The sequence below is a fragment of the Dermacentor albipictus genome, chromosome 1, assembly GCF_038994185.2.
Source record: "Dermacentor albipictus isolate Rhodes 1998 colony chromosome 1, USDA_Dalb.pri_finalv2, whole genome shotgun sequence".
Classification (NCBI taxonomy): Eukaryota; Metazoa; Arthropoda; class Arachnida; order Ixodida; family Ixodidae; genus Dermacentor; species Dermacentor albipictus.
The window spans coordinates 517,567,253-517,590,577 of record NC_091821.1 but is presented as its reverse complement, the minus strand read 5'-3'; the positions used below and the strand labels follow the sequence as shown (position 1 = coordinate 517,590,577).

The 23,325-nt window shown below is 46.2% G+C and overlaps 1 protein-coding gene across 11 annotated transcripts in view; it reads right to left on the bottom strand.

Annotated features, from left to right (window-relative positions):
* gwl (serine/threonine-protein kinase greatwall) overlaps window positions 1-23,325 on the bottom strand; it is a 472,763-nt gene that overhangs the window by 441,054 nt on the left and 8,384 nt on the right. The window lies entirely within an intron of this gene.

The following is a 23,325-nucleotide window of genomic DNA, read 5'->3' as shown; positions in this document are numbered from 1 at the left end:
GACAATGGTCCAGCGGTTACCAGCAGTTGTTAGGGCAAGTGGCCCTTATAAATGAATGCCGACATGTCCAAATGGCCAACTTAAAGGACCCTACAGGACATCTGGCGCAGTGGAGCCGCAGACTGCATGAGTATGACATCACTGTAATCTACAAGTCTGGACGAAAACACTGATACCGATTGCCTATCACGCACCCTACTAATCCACCGCCGCAGGACAACAAGGATGACGACGCCTTCCTTGGAATATAAGCGCGGAAGGCTTCGCTGAACCGCAATGAGCAGACCTATAGCTAAAAAGCCTCGTCAAGTATTTGGAAGGGAACATCAACGCTGTTCCTAGGGCATTTAGGTGGAGATTGTCTTCGTTCTCGCTTCAAAAGCCCCTACTCATGAAGGAGACCTTCTCACCAGTCCGCGCCAACTATCTTCTTGTTACCTCAAAGCTCCGTCCAGAAGTACTGCACGCTCTGCATGACAACCCGACCGCGGGGCACCTTGGATTCTCCCAGACACTATCGAGGATACAGGAAAGGCATTACTTGCTGCACCTGACCGCCGAACGTCGCCCGTTACATCAAGACATGCCGAGACTGTCAGCGACGCAAGGCACCACTAACAAGGCCAGCAGGATTGCTACAGCCAATCGAATCTCCTTGCCAACCATTTTAGAAGAGCGGGGTGGATTTGTTGGGACCCTTTCCAATGTCACCATCCAGTAATAAGTGGATAGTCGTGGCATCGGACTACCTCACCCACTGCGCTGAAACTAAAGCTCTGCCGAAAGGTAGTGCAGCTGAAGTGGCAAAATTCTTTGTCTGGAACATCTTGCTGCAACATGGTGCCCCTGAAGTCCATCATTTACAGAGTAACGACCTTTACAGCAGAACTCACCCAAGCCATTCTGCAATACAGCCAGACAAACCACAGGAGAACAACTGCCTACCACCCGCAGACGAATGGTCTTAGGGGAGCGCCTGAACAAGACCCTCGCCGACGTGATAGCAATTTTATTTACTTATTTTTACTTATTTACATACCCTAAGGGGTCCCTAGGTGCATTACATAGGGGGGAATTTACACAATCCAAATTTGCATCACATAAAACAGAAAAAAGAGAGGCACGCACAGAAAACCAGTACAACGTACAGTTTGAAAAGGGAGAAAACATCACGGCAATGAAACATTCGGCTTGGCATAACACAATTCGATAAGTATGTACTCTGCTAACATGGAAGTCTTACATGAATGAAGTCATAGTCTTCACATTCAAATTACTGCACTATTCTTGGTTGAAAAGGGGCAAGTAAGGCTTTCTGGAAAGAAGCAGGTTCTCTTATTGTCACAACGCTTTCCGGTAACGCATTCCATTCTTTAATTGATAACAAAAGGGGGGAAGTTTGATATTTTACTGTTTTTGCAAAAGTAGGCGATACCTTGTGCATGTGATCGGTCCGTGTGGAAATATGATGCGCAGGAACAATGCATATTGCCACGAATCCAGAGTCACCAAAATATTGACAGGTGAACTATCTTTTATGGGTGAGTGCTTTTACTGTCTAAGAAATGTTATCACTCAGCGCAGGACGTGCCTACATGTATTGGAGGTTTCTAGAATTATCTATGCTTCTATCCACTGTCTGTTGTCACCGAACCTTGTGTAATCTGATTGCATGTATGCGCGACGTGAATGGTGTAGAGCTTTGTGAAAGGCATGCGGGTCCCAGCGATTACTCTGGGACATTCGACAACTGATGTATAAAAGCCAATGTGCTTGACCCGCTGATCAGATTTTCGCCAATCACCGACTGTGTTCGCCACTATCTTTGTGCTTTAAGTGTAGCCTGTTTTTGTGGGCACAGGTTCGCCCAATAAAAGTTAGTTTTGTCTTTCACAGTATTGCTACTGTGTTCTTTAACGTTACTACCATGTGACAATATAATGAGTGGAAAAAAGACAAACATAAGAACTTGCGTCTAGTGTCAAGGTTTAAAAGATTAAGTGTGCACTTTAAAAGGGGAACGCTGGCGTATGTTGAGTAAGAAGATAAAATAAACCTAGCAGCCTTATTCTTAACTGATTCCAGGCATTTTGTAAGATTAGCGTTATTTGGATGCCATATGACTGATGTGCACTCTAAGGAAGACCTTATCAGGGATGTGTATGCATGCATTTTCGTTTCCAAGTTTGCAAGTGATAGTCGGTGCTAAGGGGGCCTAGCTTTTTAAAGGCTTTTTTCGTTACATAATCTACGTGTATGTCCCAAGCTAAGTCAGATGTGAAAAATACTCCCAAATGTATGTCAACGTCGAACACAAGACCTGGGATGCCGTCCTGGCGTACGTAACCTCTGCTTTCAACACAGTGGTGCAAGAAACATAAATCATGTGGTTCAAGCTGGTTTACAGCAGCAACCTGACGACGACTCTCGATGCCATGCTGCCGCACGTCGCCAATGAAAAGAATCTTGACGCGGCCACCTATTTCTAGTGCACTGAAGAAGCCGAACAGCTCGCCCAACTGCGAATCGAGAACCAGCAGAGGACCAACAGCTGATACTACAACCTTCGACGACGCTGCGTCTAGTACCAGCCCGGTGACCGTGTTTCGGTTTTGACCCCAATACGCCTACGAGGACTTAGCGAGAAGCTTTTACGCCACTATTTCGGATCCTACAACGTCCGACGTATTGGTGCAGTCGACTACGAGGCCGTGCCAGGCGGCATTTGACTATCACAGTGGCACCATTCACGACCTCACATAGTCCATGTTGTGCAACTTAAGCCAGTCTACCAGCGCTAATGAACTTTGAGAATTTGCATAGCTGAACTTTGGACTTTTCCTTTGGAGTGTGTTAGCCTTGGACTTTGTTTCTTTGTTGTGTCCTTTTGTGTTTCACTCGCTTGTTATGTTTGTAGCATCGGGATGATGCTTTTTAAGAAGGCGGCATTGACACATATGCTTGACACATGTGCTTGACACATGTGCTTGACCCGCTGATCAGATTTTCGCCAATCACCGACTGTGTTCGCCACTATCTTTGTGCTTTAAGTGTAGCCTGTTTTTGTGGGCACAGGTTCGCCCAATAAAAGTTAGTTTTGTCTTTCACAGTATTGCTACTGTGTTCTTTAACGTTACTACCATGTGACAATATAATGAGTGGAAAAAAGACAAACATAAGAACTTGCGTCTAGTGTCAAGGTTTAAAAGATTAAGTGTGCCCTAAAAGTGGGACCCTTTCCAATGTCACCATCCAGTAATAAGTGGATAGTCGTGGCATCGGACTACCTCACCCACTGCGCTGAAACTAAAGCTCTGCCGAAAGGTAGTGCAGCTGAAGTGGCAAAATTCTTTGTCTGGAACATCTTGCTGCAACATGGTGCCCCTGAAGTCCATCATTTACAGAGTAACGACCTTTACAGCAGAACTCACCCAAGCCATTCTGCAATACAGCCAGACAAACCACAGGAGAACAACTGCCTACCACCCGCAGACGAATGGTCTTAGGGGAGCGCCTGAACAAGACCCTCGCCGACAGCAGAACTAGAACGCTGACAAGTAGGGGATGACAAGTAGAACTGACAATAGAACTGAAGTAGGATGACAAGTAGAACTGACAAGTAGGGGATGGTGCCACCATTTATGGTCAAACCCACGACGATTGTGGGTGTCAAACTCATGGCCTTTGGTGGTGCCAAATAACACGACCAAATTTCAATGGCACCAAATTTTACGGTGCCACCATTGAGCTGCAAAATGGCCTTGGCATGCCTGTATCACAGGACGTCACTGGTGGTGCAGCAGCAGTCGAATGAGCACGTCAACAAAAGCGAGCGATGCGACCGGTGTAGCCACAGGCAAAGGATATTGACACATGAACTTGTTTATCTTTTACGGGTGAGTGCTTTTTACCGTCTAATAAATGCTATCGCTCAGCACAGGACGCACCCGCATGGACCAGAAGTTTCTTGAATGTTATCAATTGTTTTGTTGTTACCGAACCTTCTGGAATCGGATAGCATGTGTGACGCAAATTGTGCAGTATTTTCCCGAAGACATACGGGCACCACCGATTACTCTGGCACCTTCGATATCTCTTGTATTAAAGCCAACGCGCTAGACTGGCAGGTCAGATTTTCTATGATTGCCAGCTGTGTTCGCTGTTATCGTAGTGCTTTAAGTGTAGCCTGTTTTGAGGCCATAAGTTCACCCAATAAAACACTAGTTTCACAATGACAGTTTTGCTGTTTTCTTCACCATCACTACCACGTAACAATATTGGCTGATTGTCGGATGTACGCCATGAGCTTGCGACGGCAGGTCAAGTCCACATCACAGGACTCAGTGGCCGTTGCACCAGGTGAAACGGGATGGCGACTCGTGGTCTGCACATAGGTACTACGTGGCCATAATTGAGGGGTGGAGCTGTAGGAGTAGGGGATGGTGCCACCATTTATGGTCAAACCCACGACGATTGTGGGTGTCAAACTCATGGCCTTTGGTGGTGCCAAATAACACGACCAAATTTCAATGGCACCAAATTTTACGGTGCCACCATTGATGGTCGTACCCATGACCATTAGTGGCCTAACCTTTGGTGTTAACTAAGGCACTTGAAACCACAACATTTGGTGGGACTAAAATTCCATGACACCAAAATTTATTGTGCCACCACTGATGGTCGAACTTACGACCATTGGTGGGAGTCAAATCCACAACCTTTGGGGTTAATTAAAGTGAGGTTATTGAAGGCACAGGTAATTAAAATAGTTATTTAGGCACACGAACCCACGACCTTTGGTGGGTGTGTAGCCCACAATCCTTGGTGTTAATTAAGGCACAGTTAATTAAGATAGAGTAAATAAGGCACTCGAACTCGCACCCCTTGGTAGAAGTCAGACCCACAACCTCTGGTGTTAGTTAAGGTGAAGTTAATTAAGGCACCCAAACCTACACCCTTTTGTGGGAGGAAACAATAGAAAGTAACAAAGCATTCTAATCAGAATGTCAAGTAATTACATGAATGTCTCGTGAGCATGCAGGCTTTTGCCTTCATCCTATTTATCGTAAGCGAAAGCGACTGCGAAACTTTTTTTTAGTTGACAATCAGATAGTGAAGTCGGAGAAAGCTAGTGAAAGCTCAATGGTAGATCATAGAACGCATAATGTGGAAGATGTGGGTTTGGCTCTCACCTGTGGAAGTTTTTCATCCACTTTCATTTTTCTTTTCCTTGTTGCTTCTACAATTAAATTAAAGAGAGCAATAAATTACCCCCGAGATTTTCCTGGCTTCTTTTCGGTTGGATTCCACCCCCCTTCCCCATGTGGTTGCAAATGTCCCCGATTAACTTACAGACTGAATATGACATGATGTTTCAATACGAAGCAACTGAAACTTTGATCTTTTCAGAGATTATCAGCTTGGTGGTTACTCAGGCAGTTGCCACATCCTCAGACAAGAATGGACCCAAACTGCCAAAAATGACTCCCTTCTCTTATTACCTATGCAAACAGAGCAAGTTTGGAACAATGACCACATAGTGTATAATAACAGAAGTCTCAGTGCCACAGAGAAACTTTCTTACCTTCAAGCAACTGTAAAAGAAGATACTGAGTTGCAGGCCTTCAAACAACCGAGGGCTGAGATGCCTTTAGTATGCTACAGAAGCGCTTTGTGAACAAGACACACCTAGAACAAGAATACTTTGCAAAGCTCCACATGCTAACCCAAGATTCACGTATCTTGTGACACAAGGGCGCTTTCAAGCATGTACAATCAGGTGCTCCACACCCCCAATCTGGAGTGAAGAATCATCACCTATTACCTATGCAAACCGAAGGGGTTATCTCGGCTTCGCATAATTGCTTTTGCTCACTACAAAAATTAGCACAAAGAAAACGGCAACCAACACAGAAAGAAGACAAAAAGCTGTCCATCTTTTCTTTCCATACGAGTTGTTCTTTATGTTTGCACTAATTTTCCTCGTCAGTAATGCAAGACCAACCAACTGAACAATTACCTTTCACATAATTGACTTTGTTGTTCAAGGGACATTAAAGGAAAATATTAAGAAGAGCTAGATTGAATGATTAGACTTCTAATAATGAATTTGTCATTTGTAATAAAAACAGGGCTTTTGTAAGCAAGAAAATGATGAAAATGAAAATAGAAGTGGCACCATTTGTTGCCAACTATGATACCTCATGTTGTTTGTTCAATTTGTAAAATTACAGCAGCTTATACTGCTGTATGAAACAACAAAGACAATTCTTTTTGTGTCTATGTAACCCCACCTGCATCATCTTTTTGAATGCCCTAGATCCCAAATAAAATAAATAAGGATGCATAATATTATCCCTTCTGATTCACAGAGAGCAGCCCTGTCCTGCCACTGCAATCAGCATGGCTTTGCTTTGCTTAATGCTGCCGAGGCAGCAACATGCCCTGCCCGCTGTTGGATACAGACCCTTTTCCTGGCATCACTCAAGTTCGCCGACCACATCCAATCGCCATCGCATTCCAATTATGTTGCACCAATGCGCGTCTACCACGTTACCGGACTCGTCAGGTTGGCGACCCCCACTTCATGCACCGTATGTCGACCTATTGTCTCACTCCCTGCTTGACTCTTCCCAAAAGTGCAACGGGAGGCTGGCACGGTTCCAGGTAGTTGATCTTGGTTCCGAGTAAAGCTGTTTTGCGGCTCTGGAAGGTCGTCATCATCAGCAGCAGCCTGGTTATGCCCACTGCAGGGCAAAGGCCTCTCCGAAACTTCTCCAGCAACCCCGGTCATGTACTAATTGTGGCCATGTCATCCCTGCAAACTTCTTAATCTCATCCACCCACCTAACTTTTCGGTGCCCCCTGCTATGCTTCCCTTCCCTTGGAATTTAGTCCGTAACCCTTAATGACCATTGGTTATCTTCCCTCCTCATTACATGTCCTGCCCATGCCCATTTCTTTTTCTTGATTTAACTAAGATGTCATTAACTCGCGTTTGTTACCTCACCCAATCTGCTCTTTTCTTATCCCTTAACGTTACACCCATCATTCTTCTTTCCATAGCTCATTGCGTCGTCCTCAATTGAAGTAGAACCCTTTTCGTAAGCCTCCAGGTTTTTGCCCTGTAGGTGAGTACAGGTAAGACGCAGCTATTATACACTTTTCTCTTGAGGGATAATGGCAACCTGCTGTTGATGATCTGAGAATGCCTGCCAAACGCAGCCCAGCCCATTCTTATTCTTTTGATAAATCTAACCTCCGGAAGGTCGTTCGAGGACAACCCGTCTCCTCCATCTGAGTGCTTCCAGGCGAGGAGGCGACGCCGGAGGCAAGTGAACCCTCAGACAATGGAGCCCCTGGAGCGTCCCCATTGGCTGAATGTGACGGCACTTGCACGGGTGCGTACAATTGGAGAATAATGACGACACCTGAGCTGGCTCAACAATTGGCTGAAAATGACATGACCCCGAGGGACCGAATGGGTTAAAAGCGAGAACCAGGGAGAAGAGTTTTTTCATTCTTCAGTGTCTGATTTGCTGCCGGCCGTCGATGACTTTATGACTGTTCATTACTTCGTGTTATTACTGTAAATAATGTAAACAAACGTTCAGTTCTCAAAATCCTCCTCAACGTTGGCCAACTCCCACACTCACCAGCAAGATCTAATAACTGGTGGCAGCGGTAAGGATGAACCTTCGTCCAAAGAAGTCCTGAGGAACTAGGAACAGCAAAGAAGCAAGAACCTTCAACCCAGGGAGTCCCGAGGAACCGGAAACAGCGGACAGATGAACCGGATGGTGTGGTGCTGCGTGCGTGAGTGAGCGCATGGTTTTTTCCTTTTGATTCGCCAGACTTCAAATTTTGTGGGTTTATTTTGGTGGTTCTAGGAATCAGGAATTTGTTGCATATTTTGTGTTTGCATTAATTATTTAAGGAAAACAGCTCTAACCACAAGTCAGGGCAGCTGCCATGGACCTTAGAAGGTTGACGAGGTCAGACTTGATATTGTGCGACAAGTTGGGAGTTGAGGCGGACGAAAAGATGAAAAAGCCAGCTATCCAAAAGGCAATTCAAGATAGTGGCAATGATGATGAAAGCATTAAGATTGCTTGGGAGATGATACAAGAAACACGGGGTCATGAGCATCAAGTATGTGAAAGTTAGTGTGAGCGTAAGCGAGAACAGGAAAAGCACAAGAAAGATGGCAGAGCTACAGGTTGAACTTCAGAAATTGCGTTCAGTGGCGGGCAGTGATGGGGACAACCGTAGCACATCAAGCGAGGTCGAGCCATGTCGGATGGACCAGTGGATGAAACTGCACAAGGTTGGAGATGACATTGCCTTATTCTTGGTTCATTTCGAGAGAACTTGTGAAAGGTGTAATTTCGCTCAGGGCACAGCGTTTAGCGTCTTTGTTGCCTTGTGAGGCAGCGAACGTAGTCGTCAGAGTAATGGCAAATGATGCGGAAGACTACGGGCAAGTAAAGGCAGCAATGTTGAGGAGGTACAGAATTTCCCCGGAAGCATTTAGGCAGCGATTCAGAGACGTGAGCAAAAAGAGCGTTGAGGGCTACTCACGAGTTTTCATACGGTTTGAAAACAAAGCTTGTTGAGTGGCTTAAGGGTGCTGAAGTCTATGAATGTAGAGACAAAATTATAGAGTGTATTTGTCTAAAAAAATTCTACCACAGCATTCCACAGTCACGGTAGATAAGGCGGCTCGGCTAGCTGATGAGTACGTGATGCAACAAAAACTCACTACCGGCGACGAGCGTCCAAATGGAAGGGATAATCCGAGAAGGTATATCCACCACAAAAAACAGACACAGGTAAAAGCTACTGAGAGGGCCAAGCCGATGAAAAAACTCAGGAAGGGAACAACGATAAAGGAGCTACCAGCCTTGTGGAGGAGGGGACAAAGAAAGTTGATACACGAGAGTTCGAGAAGAGGCAACCAGACCGATGTTATCAGTGCCAGGGCTTAGGTCACTATGCCTCGGATTGCAAAAAAAAAGCCGGTAGTGCTTTCCTACCTGGGCGGACGCAAAGAAAGCTTGGAGCTTCTTTGTACATACCTCCAGGAGCTATGAAAACCCTGTGAGGTATTAAGGGAACGTGGAGCAACCATAGACCTTGTTCACTCTTCTTTTGTAAACGCTGAAGACTATACAGGGAAGGTAACTTGGATCAAGTCAGTGCTGGAGGAACACAGCATGTGTCTGCCAATACCATGAGTGACAATTTCCGGTCCTTTCGGAGAACTAGAAACAGAGGCAGGCGTTTTGAAGACGCTACCAATGGACTACTCGAATCTCTTTTCAAACCATTCGGAGCGTTTGTTACGGGAGCGTGGTCAGGAGTTTGGAGAAGGAAGGGTGCAGGCATTAACCCGCTCTCGAGCACGCCAAATCACCACTCAGTTGACTAGGGAGATGCGCTCAGCGCATTCCCTAGTAGAACCTTGGCCAATGGAGGAAAAAGAAAACAGTGTGACAGCAGAGATGACAATTAAAATGATCCCCGTAGAAAACTCCCGTAGTGAAGCAAGGTCGTCAGTGGAAGTAACAAAAAGGGAGAGCAGCTCTGTACCTGCCTCTGGGGGCTTTGACAGGCTTCTCCAGGTGGACAGGGAGTCGCTCAGCGCGGAACAACAGAGGGACCAGACTCTGACACATTTACACTACAATGCAAAAGAGGGCAACGCTAGGCGCAACGTTACCATCCATGAAAAGAGAGGACTGTTGTATAGACACTACCAAGATCGTAGGGGCCGTATCCTCGATTAGTTAATAGTTCCGGAGGTATCGGGCGGATCTTCTGACTTTGTGTCACGGATATGGCTGGTTGGCCATCTACGAATCAACAAAACGAAGGAGAGGCTCTTGTTAGAATATTACTGGCCAGGATGCCTTAACCCTTTGACGGTTTTCGCCGTACATGTACGGCGGCGGTTTTCTGTCCCGCAAGGTCTTCGCCGTACGGGTGCGGTTTCGACCTTCCGTTTGAAATTTCGCGCCATAATGACGATGCATGCTTACTGGGAGGTGCTGCCACCTCTTAGGACTTACAAGAAGCGTTTGAAATTTCTGCTACCTTCTTGGGGAGATAAACAGAACTGACTTCAAGCTTCAGCGCGTCGCGCAGACAGCGGCCACACCCCTTTTGCGGTTTCGGTTTCGCCGCGTAATCGCAACGGAGGCGCGCGAAACGTCATTTTTCTCTTTGTCGGCACTCTCTTGCAAATGCTGTGGAAGTTGATTTCTATCTTGATTGGCGCTGCTCTTAGCTTGTTTATAACCACCGCTCGCGAGGTATTCTCGCTCTCAGTGGCAGCGCGCTTTCGCGGTTTCAGTTCCGCCGCAACGGAGGCGCGCGAAACGTGATTTTTATCTTTGTCAGCACGCTATCGCAGGGGCGGCGGAAGTTGATTTCTATCTTGATTGGCACGGCTCTTAGCTCGTTTATCACCGCCGCTCATGAGGTATTCTCGCTCTCTGCGGCTGCGCGGAGACTCGTGTTTCAAGGAGTACCACACTCTAAAATACTATGGAACATATTGCAGTTCTGCGTGATGCCGACACCAAAATACTGTTCCTAATTTTTTTTTACTATTTATTCCCGACGTTATACATCTTGTACATTCAATATCCGCAATAAAATAATTTGACCATCCGGGAAAGTTTTTTTCAAAATAATTCGACCCTCAAAGGGTTAAGTATGTGGAAAATTATCTAAGGTCCTGTGACGCGTGTCAGCGAGTTGGGAAGCCGGCAGATAAACAGGAGGCACCTTTAAAGGGAAGCTGAAAGGTTTTCCAGAAAAAATGAGTGAACATCTGTACATAATGGTTTTCAACCCTCCGAATTCGAATATCATATCGAAATTGAGCGAAAGAAAGTGCAAATATATTTTATTTCGACGAAAAGTGCAGCAGCGGACACGCCCAGCTCGTGCGTCTTGTTTACGCCTGTGATTGGTCGGGCGCCTCGTGACGTCAACACTAGTGTTCGTCCGAACCGACCGCTGCCGCTACACATGAAGAGCGGTGCCAGGTAGTTTGGTGCCGTAATGGAAAATTAAGAGGTAATAGAAAATTTAGAGAGACTGCGTTTTTCTGAAGAGTTCGGCGTTGCTCCCTACATGTACGAGCCGATTGCGAAGAGCCGGCCTCTCGAAGAAGCAAACGATGCTGGTGCGAGCAGTGCTTTCGACGCAAATGAAAGCGCAGTCTTGGGATCTCCTCGTGTTGGAAATGCTCTTTGGCGAGTATGTTTTTTGCAAAGCGATCTAGTGATCTCGCCGATCTCTCACCGATCTAGTGAGCTCGTTTCCGGTCAAACAACTGTAGTGTTGTGTTCCTGCATGCCTCCTCGTGGAACATAAGCGGGGATGCGATCGTCGGCATTTATGCGCTGTCCAAAGCTGTCGGCAATCTACAAAGATGGTTTATATGCGTGAAAAGCTTCCCGGTTCATGCAGTACGTGCGGTGACCTTCATCTGTGCACCATCCGCACACTACTCGTAACCGAAGTCGTAAAGGCGGCGAATTCCGCCGGCTACGTGAGACGGTTGGTTTCTCGCTGTGCACGAGAGAAGGGGGGAGCGTAGCGTCCTGGGGTGCGCCGGCTAGACATGAATCCTACAATGCTTGAACTTAAATAGGACCAAGCGAACGCGTCTACGTATCACGTCTTCACACGTACGAGCTTTCCGAGTAGAATTACACGCGGCGCGCAGTCTCCGGTTGCGAATTTCGCATAGCGTAGCCGCAGTCTCGGTTTTACAAAGACTTAACTATCCACTGACACCACAATATTGTGGCGATGAAACAATCCTACTGCCATCTGAAATCCGAGAGCGGATCCACGTGGCGCCGATCCCCCGTCACATGCACCCAGTCCATCATGCGGCACGGAGACGCGCGCCGGCAGCCACCTTACTAAGGCGGCGAAGCGACCCGGATACTTACTTTACAGACGCGAGTTCGTATCACAAGAATACAGGCACCCTCAATACATTTGCAGCAGTCGTGACTAGCCAAGGACGAACAACCGTAGCAGCATCTATACACACGAAATCGGTTGCAACGGCCGAAGCTGTGGCCATAGCCCTTGCTATACGTGCCGCGGAAGCTAAGGGCCAATCGGCCTACGTGCTGACAGACTCGCAGGACGCCTGCCGCCTCTTCCTTGGGGGGGCTTTGCCGGGCTGCGTCTTCCGCATCCTAGGAACGAACCTCACCATGGATCATTGCGTGACCTGGTGCCCGGCGCACACAGGGATAGCGGGGAACGAACGGGCGGACCGCTTGGCTCGAGGCATGACAGGCCGAGCCGCGGGCCACACCGCCCGGGAGAACACCTCGACACCCGGTGCGCCAAGAGAAATCCTTGAGTTACAACGGCTAAGTAGGCGAACCAAAGCCCTTCCTCACCTAGACCTAGACAGGAGGCAAGCACGGGACTGGCGCCGCCTGCAAACAAACACTTTCCCACATTTATACAGGCTACACAAAATGTACCCAGACAAATACAGCAACACATGCCCGTGGTGCGAAAGAACACCGACATTGGAACACATAACATTCCAGTGCGCGTCACGTCCGGCGGCTGCCACCTCGCCGCTGCTAGACAACACTCTCCATAACTGGTCGTGGGAGGCGCGACTCGCGGAAGTGGAATTGGGAAGCCAACTGGCGACCCTTGACCAGGCCCGGCGAGCCGCTGTAACCAGTGGGGCCCTGGAGGAGGGGCTCCACCCACCATAGCCAAACAGTCTCTATTCCAATAAACGTTTACTCTCTCTCTCTCTCTAATTAAAAAAAAAAATTTTACCTACATGGTTTATAAGGTTCCCGCATCCGTATATGAGCGTCTTATTGAATTCAACAGACTCTTCAGCTTCCCTTTAAAGTTGGTTCCCTTAATCACGGAGCCATTCCGTCGGCTAGTGATCGACACAGTCGGGCCTTTGCCGCCGAGCTGATCAGGGTGCAAGTACCTTTTGACCATGCTCTGTCCCGCGACAAAGTTTCCTGAAGCGATTCCTTTGAAGGAACTGAGCTCCACCGAGATAGTCGATGCTCTGTTGTCCGCGTTTGTGCAAATCAGTTTTCCTGCAGAGATTCAGGCTGACCAGGGGACAATATTTACAAGTGTTTTCACCACGACGTTCCTAGAAAGGTGTGGTGTGCGACTGATACATGGCTCCGTGTACCATCCACAATCAAACAGCGTTGAAAAAATTCACTCGGTGCTTAAGGGAATGTTACGTGCATTGTGCCATGAACACAAAGCAGACTGAGAGGACTGTTTACCCGCAACCCTGTTCGCATTGAGAACAGTCCCACATAAGCCAATGGGGTTCACTCCTTCCCAGCTGGTGTAAGGTCGGATGATCCGCTCCCCCCCCCAGAATGTTAAGAGAAATGTGGGAAGGAACAGGTGAAATCCCACCGGTGGTGGGTTACGTTTTAAAATTGCTGGATCGCTTAAGTGTCTTGCGAGAACTGGTTGAAAAAAACCTCAAAGAGGCCCAGGAAATCGCGAAGGCATACTATGACAGAAATGTACGTAGGCGAACAATTAAGGTAGGCGACAGGGTAATGATCCTAAGGCCTTCACGAAAAAACAAACTAGAGGTATAGTGGGACGAACCCGTAAAGGTTACCCAGAAGATATCGGAGACTAATTACACCTTAGAAGTTCCCGGCAAAAGGAATAAAGGAATCATTTACCACTGCAATTTAAAGAAACCTTATTGTGGAAAAGAAGACGTTGTGAACATGGTGGTAAACACGTCTGAAAAAGTAGCGGCCGAACGAAGGCATACTATGACAGAAATGTACGTAGGCGAACAATTAAGGTAGGCGACAGGGTAATGATCCTAAGGCCTTCACGAAAAAACAAACTAGAGGTATAGTGGGACGGACCCGTAAAGGTTACCCAGAAGATATCGGAGACTAATTACACCCTAGAATAATAATAATATTTGGGGTTTTACGTGCCAAAACCACTTTCTGATTATGAGGCACTTACACCCTAGAAGTTCCCGGCAAAAGGAATAAAGGAATCATTTACCACTGCAATTTAAAGAAACCTTATTGTGGAAAAGAAGACGTTGTGAACATGGTGGTAAACACGTCTGAAGAAGTAGCGGCCGAACTTCCAGTTTTAACAGCAGTGACAGATGCGGAACGCTCCATAGAGGACAACCTGAATTCTTCTATAAACTGACTGGCTCTCGAGGCCGATCAAGTAAGCGACCTCCGGAAACTCTGAGGTATTTCGCCAATGCTTCAGCAGTCGGCCCTGCTTATTACTCATGAGATGGAGTTGACATCAGACGAGCCTATCCAATCCAAACTGTACCGTGTCTCACCTTGTCAATGAGAAATAACGGAAGTAGAGATCAAACGAATGCTTGAGTTGGGAATCATTGAGCCAGCAGACAGTGACTACACTTCCCCGATGGTTCTCGTAGAGGCGTGCGGGAAAGAGTCACGTCCATGTGTGGACTATAGGAAACTGAATGCGATTACGAGGGACCAACTTTACCCTATACCTAACATAGAAGAATGAGTTGAACGGGTGGGCGGAGCCCAGCACATTTCAACAATCTACTTAATTAGGGAATACTGGCTGGTGCCCATGTCAGAAAGCTCAAGTTGCTACGCAGCATCCACTTCCCCGCTTGGCTTATTTCGACCACTAATGTTAGGTTTCGGGCTTAAGAACGCACTGTTTAGCTTTTCCAAGCTGATGGATATTGTTTTGAAAGACCTACAAGATTACACGATCCCCTTTTTAGATGATGCGGCCATCTTTTCTAGCAGTTGGAACGATCACATGGAGCAATTAAGGAACGTGCTGGCACGTCTACGAGACGCGGGTCTCACAGTAAAGGCCAAAAAGCGCAACTTCGGGTGTTCGCAAGTTACCTACCTAGGGCATGTCCTAGGGCATGTCTTACAACAAAGAACGCAGCAGCCCTCCGAACTAAAGATAGGGCCTATCAATAACTTTCCTGAACCGCGAACTAAGATGGATGTCAGAGCCTTTCTAGGACTCGTGGGATATTACCAGTGGTACATTCCAAATTTCTCACAGGTAGCAAGCCCCCTTACAGACACCCTCCAAAAGGCAGATCCCGAAAAAGTTCAATGGAATGAGGCCAAAGAAAGCACATTTCAGCCCCTGAAAGGTTCTGAGCTAAGGACCAGTACTTCAGACCCTCGATTATTCTAAGGAATTTATCGTGCAGCCCGACGCTAGTGAGTGAGGACTGGGAGTCATCCTCAACCAGGTGAGCGAAGACGTGGAGGAGCATACAGCACTGTATGCTAGCCGAAAATTTACGTGCAGAGAGGAGGCGTACAGTGCTTCCGAAAAAGAATGCGCCTGCTTAGTTTGGGCGGTCCAGAAATTATCTTGTTATCTGTACGGGGTGAAATTCACTTTCGAGACCGACCACTGTTCTCTGACCTGGTTCAGACACATGTCCCCTAAGAACGGACACTTGCTCAGATGGAGTCTTATTCTCCAGGAATAGAACTTCACCGTCCGTTACAAAAGGGGCAAGTTAAATGGAACGCGGATGGTTTGAGCCATTGTTTCGGTAAACCGACTTATTACCTTCCTGCCTTTTTCTAACGATGTAGGAAGTGTTATTATGGGCTGAAAGGCATACTTGTAGTTTCAAAACTTTACTTGTGTATAGTTATAAAAATTTTTTTCGTTAATTGTTTACGTTTCTCCCATTTCTTTTGCAACGACAACGCCACTCTGGCCTTATCGGCATTTGGGGACATATGGAAAGCTGTTTATAAATGTGGTTGGAACTGCTTTAAAAAAATTTGGAAGAAAAAGAAAGCAGGGTTGATTTTGACATACTAATAGCCTGGCGAGTCAAGGATGAAGAGCCTGCGCATGCACATGGTGCTGCGCTATGCTGATTTGTTGTTTTACGTACGTTCTCAAGGGCCCGGGATCCAGAAATTCGTCACATGAGGCTTGTCAGCAGTACACTACATGTTCCGTCAGCGTTCCTCATGGCCAGCGAATTGAGTCCACCGGCCATTCCGAACTTCCGAGATGTGGAGGAGCTGTTAGATTCAGACCCTTTTCCTCGCATCACTGAAGTTCCCCGACCACATCCAATCGCCGTCACATTCCAATTATTGTGTGCCGGGGCCCGTCCACCATGTTAACGGACCCATCAGACAGGTTGGCAACCCCCACCTCATGCGCCGCTATTGTCTATTGTCTCCCCCTTGCTTGACTCTTCCCGAAAGTGCAACGGGATGCTGGCACAGTTCCAGGTACTTGATCTTAGTCCCGAGCAAAGCTATTTTGCGGCTCTGGAAGGTGGTTCGAGAACAACCAGTCTCCTCCAGCTGAGCGCTTCCAGGCGAGGAGGCGATGCCGGAAGCAAGTCAACCCTCGAACAATGGAGCCCTTGCAGGTCCTCATTGGCCAAATGTGACGGCATTTGCATGGGCGCCTGCCGTTGGAGAAAAATGACGACACCTGAGCTGGCTCAATGACTGGCCAAAAATGACGTGACCCCGAGAGACAGAAGGGGTTAAAAGCAAAAGACAGGGAGAAGAGTTTTTTTTTGTCCTTCTTGCCATGGGCGGCAGCGTCCGATTTGCTGCCGGCTGTCGATGACTGTATGACTGTTCATTACGTTGTGTTATTACTGTAAATAATGTAAATAAACCTTCAGTTCTTAAAATCTGCCTCAAGGTCGGCCAACTACTGCACTCAACGGCAAGATCTAATACCGCTGGGGCTGCAGAGGCTCAAGTGGCCGCATCCTGAACCCTAGCAGATTTAGACTGAGCAGCAGCAGGACTTTCGGCACGCAACAAAGTGATATATTGGTGCACAGAAAATGACGATAGACTCTGAGATGAATACTTTGTCAATCTAACTCAGTACTTTTCTTTAGTGTCCCTTTCGGTATCACCAATCGAATGCCAAGTAGGCAGCAAGTGGCACAGAAAATGGCACTTTCTCAGATGTAGTCTGTACTAAGCAGCCACTCAGTTCAATTAGGCAATATTCATAGCCAGAAAAATAATTGACCCAGCAAAGGAAGAGGTCAATACAGGTAGCTGTGCAAACTGTACGAGCAATCTTCAGTTCTTGGACACAATGGCACATGATTAAACATTCTGCAAGCATCACTAAGCTTTTGCACATTCTCAGAGAATAAAAAAGTCACATTCTTGAAATCACCGAAGAGATGCATTCATGTGCTCTGATAGGACACTGATTTTTGCAACATTAAAACCACCTTCCCTTGTGTGGGGTCTCACACATGCTCTTAGGACAAAGTAACGACAACAATCACAAGAGAACTTATTGCATTTTCCATACATGACCAAATTTTTCATACTGCAGGCCAAATGACTACCCATAGAAAATGCCAATGAGCATGCAACAAATCAAGGACATCAGACTCATTGCGAACGGACAGCAAGCGAATGTGTTTGCCCTTATCATCATCATCATCATCAGCCTGGTTACGCCCACTGCAGGGCAAAGGCCTCTCCCATACTTCTCCAACAACCCTGGTCATGTACTAATTGTGGCCATGCCGTGCCTGCAAACTTCTTAATCTCATCCACCCACCTAACTTTCTGCCGCCCTCTGCTACGCTTCCCTTCCCTTGGAATCCATTCCGTAACCCTTAATGAGCATCGGTTATCTTCTCTCCTCATTACATGTCCTGCCCATGCCTATTTATTTTTCTTGATTTCAACTAAGATGTCATTAACTCGCGTTTGTTCCCTGACCCAATCTGCTCTTTTCTTAATGTTACACCTATCATTCTTCTTTCCATAGCTCGTTGCGTCGTCCTCAATTTGAGTAGAACCCTTTTCGCCTCCAGGTTTCTGCCCCGTAGGTGAGTACTGGTAAGACACAGCTATTATATACTTTTCTCTTGAGGGATAATGGCAACTTGCTGTTCATGATCTGAGAATGCCTGCCAAACGCAACCCAGCCCATTCTTATTCTTCCGATTATTTCCGTCTCATGATCCGGATCCACCGTCACTACCTGCCCTAAGTAGATGTATTCCCTTACGACTTCCAGTGCCTCGCTGCCTATTGTAAATTGCTGTTCTCTTCCGAGACTGCTAAGCATTACTTTAGTTTTCTGCAGATTAATTTTTAGACCCACTCTTCTGCTTTGCCTCTCCAGGTCAGTGAGCATGCATTGCAATTGGTCCCCTGAGTTACTAAGCAAGGCCCATGCTGCCCACCAATGCCTAATCATTTGCGTGTACGATCATGCAAATGGTGGCACATTCGAACGATCATGTTCATCCATTCCGGTGTCCTGCTCCTAAGCTTTTTGCGGGATGGTCCCACAAATGGCACGCAAAATGTCCACACCGCTTGCCGACCCCTCGCTGAAGAGGAACTCCCTTTCACGCCTTAGTAACCCTTCCATTAGGTAGTGCTAGCAGCACAACACTTGCACCATCTCTTGCAATATGCTGCAACTACGCCAACCACCGCCGGCGCTTACGTATGTAGAGAAGCCTGCTAACAATAGATGCGAGAGCCATGCGGGGAAAACGTCACGGGGGAGGGTGAGAGTTGAGCATCCCCTCACCTGGTAACATATTCAGTTTGCTCAAGTAAAACTCTTGCTTGGGCTAGTTGGTTCATGCTTGAATTAGTAAAAGCAAGGCACAGAAGACGAGGACTCAAGATGAAACCTTGTCGCCGGTCCTGTCAATGGCGTTTCATCTTGAGTGCTTGTCTTCTGCCCCTTGCCTTTACTAATTCAATTCATATTCAGTTTGCTGTCTTTCGATTCTAATTTGGCTGTATCAAATTTTAACAAGCAATAATTTCATACAGAATTTATAATACAGCATTTATGTGTGCTGTGTGTTCAAAGACATGGCCCTTAGAGCATTTTAAAGTAGCTCTGGTCCTTAGTATGTTAACAGATGTGTCAAGGAGTGCATTGCTATGATAATGTTGACATGGACGTTAAATAAAGTATTTTTTTCTGTAAACAAACTGATGTCACTGATTTAGTCATGCAATTATACGTGGCTATGCCACAATTTCTGCTTAAGATTTTTGTTTAATTCAACAGCACCTTAAAATTGAATAAGCTATTACAATTTGCCTATGGTTGCCAATAAGGCTTGTTATCACTACAAGACGTATTCATATCCCCCTAAAAACGCCGTGCTGCCTGCTACACATACACCTTACCATGGGACAATCATCCCCTAGAATGCCTTTTAAGCATGGCTCAAGTTCAATTTTTCTACAAGCACAATGGATAGCTCAACTAGACAAGCAACTAGAGCACCTTTATTCCCTCACATCTTACTGTACAATCTGTTGGCAGTCAATAAATACACTATTCACAAGAAATACATTCATGCCTTGACCAATGCACATGTGCCAAAGTCCCATGCTTGAACCTTACTTGTCCGGATTGTTACTGCTCACAAAACCTCTCACTCAACTTTCGCAAGGTGACCTTGAACGGCTTGCACAAGAGCTGCTTGCAAGCAGCAGCCTGGCATGCAGACGTACATGATCAAGCATGCACTAGGGATGTGACGGGCGCAGGTGAGCACGTGTTTCCTCTTTGATCCTTGCTGTAGCTGCACATGGCTGTCAGCGCAGCTGAGCACATAGCATGTGCCATATCTTGCAGGTAATCTATGGTGGATGTTCAGGTTGGGCGATCCAAGATTGCTGTGGCTTCATGTGTGCTATTTTCCTGTGTGTTTACTGCAGCAGTAGCATAACCTGGAGTTTCAGAGATGCGCTGAGGCAAGAGGCAGAAGTGTTTGCGCCCCTTTGCCTGCGCTCTTCACGATAGCGTCGTTCTACTGTGGGTGACACTATAAGATACAACAGCGGAGTGGACGTAAAAGTTTCACAAGCTTTGCTTTGTGCCGCTGATGTGAAAATATTGTTGAAATGGCATGAAACCGTATCTTTAGCAGCCAAGTCTCAGATTCAACAAACAGTATCTTTTATCATTGAAATTCACTTTTTTACAATTGCCCAATAATTTTGAAAATTTTAAAGCCCCTTTCATGTGAGAAATATCAGTTGGCGACTGCACTTATTTGCATGAAAGGTCGAATTTCAATATAATGAACTAAAGTTCCTATTTTACTGACTGTTACATTGAGGTTTAACTGTACCATCAATGGTGCTATCAATACCTATACTATCGATAGCCTCTTCTACATTATCTGATAGTCAATTTACAGATAACTTTGTTGAGTAATGAACGGGGCTAGTTGGTGGATGTTCATGATTGTATTAATAAAGGAAATCTTAAGACTTGCACCCGTTCATAGCAATTGCTACAAAGGAAACCCATACGGGTTCTTCGAAAGAAAAGCCTGGCAGTTGAAGAAAAATTCATCCAGGTCCGGGACTCGAACCCGGGACCATCACCTTTCCAGGGCAGCCACTCTAGCATCTGAGCTAACCAGGCGGCTAGCAGATGGCAGGACAAAGTCGAATTTGTCAACAATTTGAAGCAAAGGCAAGGGTTTGATAAAATCATCATCACCATCATCATCAGCAGCAGCCTGATTACGCACACTGCAGGGCAAAGGCCTCTCCCATACTTCTCCAACTACACCGGTCATGTACTAAATGTGGCCATGTTGTCCCTGTGAACTTCTTAATCTCATCCACCCACCTAACTTTCTGCCGCCCCCTGCTACGCTTCCCTTCCCTTGGAATCCAATCAGTAACCCTTAATGACCATCGGTTATCTTCCCTCCTCCTTACATGTCCTGCCAATGCCCATTTCTTTTTCTTGATTTCAACTACACCGTCATTTACTGGCATTTGTTCCCTCACCCAATCTGCTTTTTTCTTATCCCTTAACATTGCACCCATCATTCTTCTTTCCATAGCTCGTTGCGTCGTCCTCAATTTAAGAAGAACCTTTTTCGTAAGGCTCCAGGTTTCTGCCCCGTAGGTGAGTATTGGTAAGAGACAGCTGTTATACACTTTTCTCTTGAGGGATAATGGCAACCTGCTGTTCATGATCTGAGAATGCCTGCCAAATGCACACCAGCCCATTCTTATTCTTCTGATTATTTCCGTCTCATGATCCGGATCCGCGGTCACTATTTGTCCTAAGTAGATGCATTCCCTTACCACTTCCAGTGCCTCGCTACCTATCATAAACTGCTGTTCTCTTCCGAGACTGTTAAACATTACTTTAGTTTGCAGGTTAACTTTAGACCCACCCTTCTGCTTTGCCCCTCTAGGTCAGTGAGCATGCATTGCAGTTGGTCCCCTGAGTTACTAAGCAAGGCAATATCATCAGCGAATCGCAAGTTACTAAGGTATTCTCCATTAACTCTTATCCCCAATTCTTCCCAATCCAAGTCTCTGAATACCTCCTGTAAACACGCTGTGAATAGCATTGGAGAGATCCTATCTCCCTGCCTGGCGCCTTTCTTTATCGGGATTTTGTTGCTTTCTTTATGGAGGACTACGGTGGCTGTGGAGCCGCTATAGATATCTTTCAGTATTTTTACATACGGCTCGTCTACACCCCGATTCCGTAATGCCTCCGTGACTGCTGAGGTTTCGCCTGAATCAAACGCTTTCTCGTAACCAATGAAAAATATATATAAGGGTTGGTTATATTCCCAACATTTTTCTATCACCTGATTCATAGTGTGAATATGGTCTATTGTTGAGTAGCCTTTACAAAATCCTGCCTGGTCCTTTGGTTGACAGAAGTCTAAGGTGTTCCTGATTCTATTTGGGATTACCTTAGTAAATACTTTGTAGGCAATGGACAGTAAGCTGATCAGTCTATAATTTTTCAAGTCTTTGGCGTCCCCTTTCTTATGGATTAGGATTATGTTAGCGTTCTTCCAAGATTTCGGTACGCTCGAAGTCATGAGGCATTGCGTATACAGGGTCGCCAGTTTTTCTAGAACAATCTGCCCACCATCCTTCAACAAATCTGCTGTAACATGATCCTCCCCAGCTGCCTTCCCCCTTTGCATAGCTCCAAAGGCTTTCTTTACTTCTTCCGGCATTACTTGTGGGATTTCAAATTCCTCTAGACTATTCTCTCTTCCATTACGGTCGTGGGTCCCACTGGTACCATATAAATCTCTATAGAACTCTTCAGCCACTTGAACTATCTCATCCATATTAGTAACGATATTGCTGGCTTTGTCTCTTAACGCATACATCTAATTCTTGCTTATTCCTAATTTCTTCTTCACTGTTTTTAGGCTTCCTCCATTCCTGAGAGCATGTTCAAATTTATCCATATTATACTTCCTTATGTCAGCTGTCTTACGCTTCTTGATTAACGTGTAATGTTCTGCCAGTTCTATTCTAGCTGTAGGGTTAGAGGCTTTCATACATTGGCGTTTCTTGATCAGATCTTTCGTCTCCTGCGACAGCTTACTGGCATCCTGTCTAACGGAGTGACCACCATCTTCTATTGGATGATGCCCGTAAGATTGTTTTCATATCTTCCACACTAGAGTCCTCTTCCGAATACCTGTTCTGTAGCTTGATCCGGAATTCTTCTTTTTTTCCCTCTTACCGCTAACTCATTGATCGGCTTCTGATGTACCAGTTTCTTCCGTTTCCTCCTCAAGTCTAGGCTGATTCGTGTTCTTGCCATCCTATGGTCACTGCAGCGCACCTTGCAGAGCACATCCACATCTTGTATGATGCCAGGGTTAGCTCAGAGTATAAAGTCTATTTAATTTCTAGTCTCGCCATTCAGACTCCTCCACGTCCACTTTCGGTTATCCCGCTTGCGGAAGAAGGTATTCATTATCCGTATATTATTCTGTTCTGCAAACTCTACTAATAACTCTTCCCTGCTATTTCTAGAGCCTATGCCATATTGCCCCACTGCCTCGTCTCCAGCCTGCTTCCTGCCTACCCTGGCATTGAAGTCTCCCGTCAGTATAGTGTATTTTGTTTTTACTTTAGCTATCGCGTATTCCACGTCTTCATAAGAGCTTTCAACTTCCTGGTCATCATGACTGGATGTAGGGGCGTAGACCTCTACAACCTTCAATTTGTACCTCTTAAGTTTCGCAACAAGACCTGCCACCCTCTCGTTAATGCTATAGAATTCCTGTATGTTACCAGCTATTTATCTTTATTAACCAGGAATCCGACTTTTAGTTCTCGTCTGTCCGCTAAGCCCCGGTAGCACAGAACGTGCCCGCTTTTTAGCACTGTATATGCTTCTTTTGTCCTCCTAACTTCACTGAGCTTTATTATACCCCATTTACTGCCCTCTAATTCCTCCAATAGC